Source organism: Vitis riparia, chromosome 4 (assembly GCF_004353265.1).
Source record: "Vitis riparia cultivar Riparia Gloire de Montpellier isolate 1030 chromosome 4, EGFV_Vit.rip_1.0, whole genome shotgun sequence".
In the NCBI taxonomy this organism is placed as follows: Eukaryota; Viridiplantae; Streptophyta; class Magnoliopsida; order Vitales; family Vitaceae; genus Vitis; species Vitis riparia.
Window position 1 is genome coordinate 5,955,032 of NC_048434.1, and position 9,948 is coordinate 5,964,979.

General features: G+C 30.0%; 1 long non-coding RNA gene across 1 annotated transcript; it reads right to left on the reverse strand.

Annotated features, from left to right (window-relative positions):
- Positions 1-6,374: 6,374 nt before the first annotated feature.
- On the reverse strand, positions 6,375-9,948 carry LOC117913082. Its single transcript, XR_004651078.1, has 3 exons — positions 9,188-9,948; positions 8,857-8,959; positions 6,375-6,839 (listed from the first exon to the last, which is right to left on the reverse strand). It is a non-coding gene; the product is annotated as an uncharacterized LOC117913082 (long non-coding RNA).

The window sequence follows — 9,948 nt, forward strand, 5'->3', positions numbered from 1 at the left end:
ATGGTGTTGAGTGAGTGAGACAAAAAGAGAAAGTTTTAGAAGGAATCTTATTTTCATTAACAATGAAAGATAAATCCACAAGAGCTTGAAAAATATAAGTAAAAGTGCCACTATCAATTATCCAAGCTTGATTATGAGAGGTTGGAAAATAAGCTACTACCATTGCAAGTAGCTCAAAATTCATAAGAACTCAAAATTTTAAAAATATTCATTAAAATATCAAATATAATATTACAAAACTTTTAATAAATACAAAATCACAAAACTTTCAATTTCTTTTAAAAAAAAAAGTCATAGAAAATCATAATTTTCAAAGAAACAAATGAAAAGAAGTAAATTATTATATTGAAAGAATAAAAAAATATTATGATAAGCAAAAAAAATTCATGATGAGAACTAATATTAGACAAATTTTGTTAAAGACTTTGTATATTTTAAGGTAAATTTATTTAAAATTTATGCAACCACTTTTTATTTAAATCCTATCATATATCATACCAATTTGGATAATTAAAAGTTATTAGTATTTAAGTTAGTGGGTGTTTGGTAAACCACCTTTATAACTTAATTACTTTATTTAAGTAATTAAATAAATTAAGTATATTTAGTAAAACAATTTAATGGTATGATTGGAAGTAAAAAATAATTTTAAGTAACAAATAAAAACAATTAACTTATTCTTAAGTCAACATTTTTATATTGCATTTTTATCATCATTTATCCTAGTCACTTCAATGATTTTATTTACTACTTCACAACTTTCATTATTATTCAACTTCCTTTGCTCTAGTTTGATTTATGGGGATAAGTATGTTAATTTGATTATTTAAAATAAATTTTAAGTTAATTTTATCAAACAACTTTAAGACTTAAAGTAAAAATTAAGTAATAAGTTTTAAGTCAACAATACAAGTATGATTTAACTTAAAATCAACTTACGTCATTAAGTAACAAGTATTAAATTTTACCAAACATCCTATTAGTGTTAATTTTTCATCCCAACAACATTTGATTAGAATTATTTTTTATTTTTTAATTAAAAAAATCATAATTAGATAACTATTTCTAAAAGGTTTTGCATGTTTACTTACAAGATACTTCTCTTTAGTTTGACCCTTTGAAGAATTAAATATCTTTACCCTAATTTTATGAAGGAATCTCAAGATTAGAAAGATTCAAATAGAAATGTGTTAAGAGTACTAATTGAATACCTTCTAATCATTTCTTTAAATTTGAATTCTTCATAGATTCCATACTCTCTACTCTAAAAAAAATGATTAATATGATTTACAACCCTAAACTTAGCCACATAACTTATAATATAAAGTTTGTCAGACCCAAAATCAAATTCTTTGATTAATATAATATATCTCTAGAACTATATATCAAATTGAATAATTCCAATTGAAATAGTGACTAGAATAGGACAAACTTACTTTACAACTATTGCAAAATGAGAGGACACCAACTCAAATAGGATAATTGCAACATAAAAAACAAAATAATAAATAAAAATATTTGTTTGATTAATTATTTAAAAATATTTAATAAAAAAAACAAAACAAAAAAAGCCCCCACCATGTGCCAAGATGCCCTAAAACTTGATCAATACTCCAACCCAATCCTTCCCCCTTTCTTAAAGTTATTTTTCTATCCACTTAATTTTTTTTTTAATTCTCCTTTTCAATCATGCTTCCTAAGATAACAAAAGGTCCATAGTACTCTAATAATTCATGGGACATCATTTGTAAGTTATTTGGCATTCCTTTTGTTAATGGCAAGCATCGATTTAATAAAATGACAATTTTGCCCTTATATTAAAAGACCCTTTGTGGGCATTCCAAATTAATCATTAGTATTTTGTGTTATGAAATATATAATCTTGTCTAACTCATTTCCAATTAATTTTCTTAATCTTATTAATTAATGGGTATATATGCAAGCATGATGTCCACCATATTTTTATCATCAATTTTTTAACTTTAGGGGTTTTTGAACAAATACCTAACCTACATTGGAGCCTTACTTTGTCTAAGTCCTAGGAGGAATGAGTGCACTCTTGAGAAGAATTGTTCCTCATTATTCCTTGGTTTGGCCCTAAATGTAAATGGAATAATTTGGATGAGCTTTTGACCCCACATTATGTGCCAAGATTTAAGCACAAGTTTCAATTGTAATGACTTATTTAATTGTTCAAAACAAGGAGTTAATTGTCAATTCATATGTAACTAGCCATAATTTTTGTATAAGAATGACTCATGAGAGTTTATTTGAAAGTGTTTTTAATAAGATTAGAGGCATTTTTCTAACACACAAAAACACACTTAATAAACAAATGAGAAGATGTAAAATGCCGTATTTTGAATGCTTCCTAAAGAAGTATTTGATTGATGTCATAGAAAATACTATAAATAAAAAACATGAAAAACATTAACAATTTTAAATAAAATACTTGTATGCTTGTTTCGCGGCGTAAAATTTGGTTTCTTTTTGTCATTTTCTCTCTCTCTCTTTCTTAATTTATTCATATTATAAATAAGAAATACGTCAGAAATGTGATCAAATTACAAATTTTCTTTATATCTCATTAATTTTTTTTATTATTAGTAACTATATACATTTTTGTTTGTTATCATATAAAATTTGTCTTGGTATTCATTTTTTAGTAATATAAATTTTTTAATAAATTGAATATGTTTGCTAATGATTTTAGAAGTGTTTTTAATATTTTTAATACTTAAAAAATAAAATATTTTAAGTGTTAAAAAGATTAGAAACGCTTCCTAGAATTATAGTTAAACATGAATAATTCTCTATAAAAAATGTTTTTAAAAATTTTACACAAATTGTCCAAACTTAGATATAGGTAAGTTTGGGCATGTACAAATTGAGGTTGATATAGATTTTATGAGTTTTAAAGTGGATAGAATGGCATTTAAAATACTTGTTTTAGATGATTCAAAGCAAGAAATCACCATCATTAAACCTCCAATAAGTCAAATTTGAGCTTTAAAGCCAAAAATGGAAAAACTCTATATATATATACCCCAAAAGGCCAAAAAAAAAAAAAAAAAAGCAAAATCCATTTCCAAATCTTTGGGGATTGCTCTGAGAATTGAGTTAGGTAATGATAATGATCCTGATTCCACATTTTTATGCTTTCACATTTGCAAAATCCACATCAAAGGTTGGTGGATGTACATAGTTTTTATACCTAAGCATCTGGTACTGAATTGAGATTCTTGTACGCAAAGAAAACGCTCCCATCTTTGTTAATAAACCAAACCTTCTAATAATAATAATAATGTAATTCAACTTTGTAACATATACCAAGAGCACATTTAATTTTATTAATAAATCCGGAAACAAAGATTCAGAAAATCATGATCAACATCATCCCACATGTTTTCACTTTTTTTGAGTTCCATTGTAATATCAAAGGTACTTTTCTAATATGTATCGAAAAGATGTCACTAATCCTATAATAACATACATACGTCTTCGAATCTTATAATTGTATGTCACAATCTCATTTGTCCAATAACCTAAATTTGTTGAATGGTAGGGGTGCAACTTGGATGAGTTGACTTGACCAAACTCAAATCCAACTTGATTGTTTGAACAAGTTTAGATACGTTTTCAATACTCAAGTTGAATTTGGATTAAGTTTTCTCAACCCAACCTTAATTTGGGTTTGGCTCAGGGCAAGGTTCCAACAATCTAAGCTTAATCCAAATATGATTTAATGTTTTTGTAATATTTACAATATTTATATCCTATATAATAATATTTATTTTATTTTTAAACTTTGAAGAAAAATATCAAATTATAATTATATTATATACTTTTTCAATTTTTTTTAGAAAGAATTTATTTTTACCTTTTTATTGTTGTCTTCAAATTTTATCTCATTTATTATTTAAATTTTGCTATAAATATATATAATTTTTATTTTTATTTTTATAAAAAACACTATTGATGAATTTTGAATCATATAATGCAATCAATTTAAACAACTTAAATCTAACCCAATCAAATTGAGTATAACACGATAAGCCCAAATTTAACTTGACCAACCTAATTTCAATCTAAGTTTAAAAAAATGAGGTTGTGTTGAATTTAAGTTAAATACATCATATTAGAGGTCGAGTTTGATTAAGCTTAAATTAATTGTTTCTTAATTTTGATTGGACTCAACTTGACCATCAACTTCACCAAACTGCCTAAGTTGCAGCCCTATTGAATATGTACCGATTTGGCACCTTAATATTTTCGTACTTCTTTTGTTTTACTCAATTTGCAATGAATAACCTTTGTTTGTTACAAAATCCCATCCCATAAGATTGAAATGGGATATTAATATTATACCCATATCATTAATTATGACATTAAAACTAAAATGTATTCATTGATTTGATTAATTAGGAGTTCAATCAGAATTGATCAAGACTAACCAAAAATAATAATAATAAAAGACGAGTTAAAATTAAAATAAAGATGACTTCAAGGGTACCTTCAATCTCCAATCCAGGATTTTATTCTATATTCTAATAATTACAAAATTGGTAACATCTACCTCTATCGTATTATAGGATAGAAATTTTTTCATTGAGTACTAATTTGGTATTTATCGAATTTATAATCTCAATTATTAAAAATATATGATAAAATTTAGATTATTGAATAATTATACAAATAAATAAGATTACGATATAAATAAATGAAATTAAAGTACAATATAACGACATCAAGGTACAATGAAATAAAACTAAATTATACACGTGATATTTTATCGACTATTTGACACAATTCTATCGAGTGAGCCTCACGTTACCATATTTCGGAAAACAAGCGGGGGTGAGACAGTGTTGGGCCATCAAGTAATAATTGGACGCCCAGATTTTATACACCCAAAGTCATTCAGACATGTAGCTCAGGGGACCAAATGGGCAAATACAGACGGACCCTGGCCTTGGGCCCTTGGTCCTAATGAACACACCAAGCCTTGCATGGCCCAGCTTATTCCCATGTGTGAGAAAATTATGGCAAATTTAATTGTACACCAATTCTACAGTTGAAAAAAAAATGGTTTTAAATTTATGTAAATAAATGGTGTGGAAAGCATTTTTAGGCCTTCCAATACTTGAAAATAATTCTTTTAATAAAAGTTTTCAAGTGTTGGAAATATTAGAAATACTTCCTAATTTTTCATTTCCCCGAGTTGATTTGATTTTCCACAAATTTGGGAAGTAATGTTTCCCTTATTACTGCCATTACTTGTGCCTAAGTAGTTCTTAGTCCTTAGATGTGTTACTTTGAACCCTTTACTTATTAGGATCAAATTCAGTTTTCCGTTAGGATTTAAGTATTAGCATTCATGCCACTGAAGCAATGACTAAGAAATGTTATGGTCCTTTTCCAGATTTTTTTGTTGGTTAGGATTAGTGTTGAGTCAATGGCCACATCAAGCATCCTTAGGGTTTCTGTCTCTATAGACAAGGTTGTAATCATCTCTTTTGAGAGTGAATATTGGATTGAGAATTTAAAAGTTCAAGCAATCTTTGGAGTGTGAGATTATTCTACTTCCTTCTAATGCTTATTCTACTACCAAATTCTTCAAGCAATGTTTGGGGATGGGGGGTGAGATTGTTCTACTTCCTTCTAATTCTTGTTCTACCACTAAAATCTTCATCTTCATCTTCTTCCTCTTTTATTTAAAATATCCTGTCATTAGAATCTGAATAGTTGTCTGGAATGAAATCTTATCTTCAAACCATTAGAATATCGCACCACAAACACTAATACATTCCCATGATCTGCCTTCATGGTTGGGAGAACTCCTACAAGCCCCCAATAATCTATACTATATCAAAGCTCCAACCCTAATCCCCCAGTATGACACTGGACTTAAAAATTCCTCTATGACTTGTAAAAACAAAAGAGTTCCTACATCATTAGTGATGACCTTTCCAGTAATTTGTCCTTTCAACAAGCATATATTACCAGTATATATTATAAACCACATTTCCTCAATCTCCAAGGTGAAAAAACATATGAACTTGAAAATCATTTTTCCTCTGAAGGAAGAACAGTTGCATATTTAGTGTGGCTCGATATCATCAATCTAATACTGTCCTTTAAAGTTTAAAGAGATGGGTAAGAGAGGACTATCTTACCAATAACCCCAAAAGTTTAGTGAGCGTCTGCATCAATCTTTGGAGGTGTTTGAAACCGGGATTCACGAGAAGAACCACCTTCTCCGATCTTGTAATAGTATTTGGTGTCATGATCAGAGACGATATTAACTTGTATTTATGAGACAGTAATCGACAATGAGAAGGTTGTTCAAAATTTAAAACAGTAAAAGCTCAATATACTACAAATTCTTTAATTTATTATAATATCTAACAAATTTGGAAACTTATATCAAAGGTTATGACAAACAACGTCCCCGAAGGAAGAAGTATGAACAGCGGTTTGAGCCATCAAGGACATCGATCTCTGTCCATAATTGTCTTAGCACAATAATAAATCAACACCCCTATCTTACTTATCACCCAAATTTTCAGCAGGAAATTGTCATGGCAATAGAGTGAAGGTGCAGAAAACTGGACATTCATGACACAAGTAATTTTATAATTTAATAAATATTTACCTCAAGGCCATCAATAATGCAATGATGGATATAGCCAGATATATATTTGTAAAGTGTGTAGTTCGTCACATTGCCCTTGGCACTAAAATGTTATTTCCTCTCTGAACAGCAGTTTACTGATTCATCAGTTGTAACCAATGAAATTATGACGGCCTTTTCGTCAGTCACCTTGGGTGATATGTACCTATACCAGAAATATAATAACATCAAAATTAAATGGAAAAAGTTGTTTCACTGCTACTATACTCCCAAAACAAAATACTGTGAATCCTATATAGATTATAATTGCAACCTAATCCATGCATAACAAACTCTGTGTTTCATTGTCCAAGATGGCAAGTACCATTAATTTGGAATATTTGAATGAACCTTTGAAATAGCCTTTCTATATGTTTAAACAATTTACAATAATTCTTTTAACAAAAAATAAAATAAAATTGAGCTTGATTTTTCTTTGAAATTATGAAAAATAGTTGAATGTGTATGTATTGTTGTATCGTTATATCACACATTGTATCATGTATCATAAGATACATTTTAGAAGAGATACAGATTGTGATGCATATCAATTTTCATAAAAATGTATTGTATTGTGTTTCATAAGTTTTTAACAACTATGCATGCATATTGCAATACGTATTGATTTCCATAAAAAAATGTATCATTTTGTGTATCATAAGTTTTTAATACCCATACATGTTGGGGCTCTAAACCCTAAAATCTTCCAAAAACAAGAGCTTATAATAACATTGAATAGAAGACTTCTACTTGATTCAAACACTAAAAGATAACCAACTAATTTGTCATCTTCCCATGGGTAACGCCTAAATTGACTGTGTTGTCAAATGGTTGAACTACTAGACTTCCCATCTTCAGTTTATTTTTTTGGACAAAATTTCTCATTAGTTCTCCTGGTGTGTTCCAAACATCTGCAAACTATTTCCAACATCATTATGAATTCAGACATAAGAAACTACATAATTTTGGAACGAATCTAGTCAATGAAAAAAACTGATTAAGAGGTCATTATCAATAGCATATTTTCCATCTTTTCCATATCCTTATGAGACTTCCTGCCTTTCCAAAAGAGCTTGCAGTATAAGCCACTAATCAACTAGAATTTAACTATGAGTATGAACACCAAGTGAAAAAGACATAAAGAACTTTACTTTTCCATACAATCAGATTTCAAAGAAAATAAGATACCCTGGACCCAAAAACTAAATAAACAAAGGGTCATACATAAAATCCTCCATACCTAAAGAAACAACAGTACCATATGAGGAAAATAAGGTGAAGGACAAAAAACTTCTGTAAATTTTATAGTCTAAAACCTTATAATATAGTAGAAACTTGTTTGTGTTATTTATCATCCTTCTTTTGGAGTAGGGTTGATTCAAAAGTATGGATCATTGGTAAATAATTGTATATTGGCAGTTTTCTGCCTTTTTTATTTCACCTGGGGTATTTTGTAGTCTAGTTTTATGACTCTCAAACCTAATCACATACCAAGCACAACGTACTGTTGACTTCTAATGCTATTCAAGAGAATCTGCAATGCCAAAGGGATACCCAAAGTGGAAGCCTAAAAGGTTTACATGGAAAAAATAGTCCTGGAAACATCCCAATTCTTATGAGCACATATCTACAGGGGCTTACAAAAAAGGAATATAATCCTAAATGTAACACTTTAGGATGCCTATACTACACCTGGAATCATTTATATTGGAAAAACAAAACTATGTGGCTGCTGCTCTTTGCAAAAGCATTACCCGCAATACCTCCACTGCCATATAATTCATTAGTTTGTTCCCAACATTATCCCCATTTCAATTACTAACATGCAGTTGCAGGTTTCCAGGCAAATGCATTTGGCATATGGAAATGAAATCCACATACAATTTTCAGTATGAAAATATGATGTCACCATGTTCTCCTATAAAAAACATCATCTACTCGGACAAGAACAGAAACTTTCTTACCTGCAAATATGTCAAAACCAATGATAAGATAGCAACACTCAGATGACGGCATATAAATAGTATTCATTGAGATGAGAGGTTTGGTGAAGTGGCTTGAAAGTCCATAATATTGAAAAAAAAGGGCTATTTCTCAAAGTTCGCTTTGCCATTACAACCATTACTAAATTAAATGTGCATGCATCTATATACCTAAAATTTTACCTCACAACTACTCTTTACCTTGATTGGGTGCAATTGTTCTAGTGCATTGGGATGTAGTCCACCAGTGATTTGTTGAAGAAACTGAGTCCAAATATTCCATTCTGGAAACTAACAGATCAGACTGAAACTGCATTACAGGTTGCAACTAACAAAGTTTTTTGGGCTAAACTGTAAGATCCTGCACTTATCTTTAATATGTTGAGATTTATAAAAGGTAAAATAAGATGGAACCCACACACACTCCAAAGCATGACAGCTTATCACAAGGATGGCTGTTTATCATTTACAGGTCATCAGGGGATGGCAAAAGTGAGAACAGTCAAAAACAGATTTAGATATGTTAACTTACCCACTGCTTGCAGGAAGCTCCAGAATGCAACTCATGATGAAGCAGTTCAATTTCACAAAATATGATCAAGCCAAAATTCTCCTTAGCACAACCAGAGAAATATGGGACTGCAGCCATATCCAGTTTAGGGAGTGGGTAAGGCATTGAGAAGTGCCTCCTGCATGAATCAAATGAGGATTAACAAATTAATTCTAACCCACAAGTAGCGCATCACCACCAAACAGGAAATGATAATACTACTGAAAAGAAAAAGAAAAAGAATAAGAAAACTTTTCGCCCCAAGAGAGAACAAACTGTCAAATTGTTGCCTTGGGTACTCTTGATCGCTGATTAAGTAGGTTACATTATTCCCACAATCTCTAGTTCAGGGCTCCTCGGGATTACAGAGGAAGGTTTCCCAGAGCATTTCTTTGCATTGTTTACAAGTCGAGGATCAAGGTATTTTGTGTAGGGGTGTTTAAATTCTCTAAGCTTTTTGGGCCTCCATTTGATAAGTTCTTCAATCTCAGGGCTTGTAGCATATTGGTGAAGTTCATTAGTTTAGGTCTTAGAGTAAGTTCTATATCTTAGGTTCAAAACATGAAGGATCATCTGAAGTTGATTGTGAGTCATCCCAGATACCTGACAAGAGCCAAATTGAGACAAATTGCAAAAGGCTACCTACCACCAGACACCAGATAGAAAATGGGAAATGTCTCATTTTTGGCCTTCATAGATAGTCTTAGCTGCAGATAGTTTTGTTTTGAGGCTGCTTTTATGTA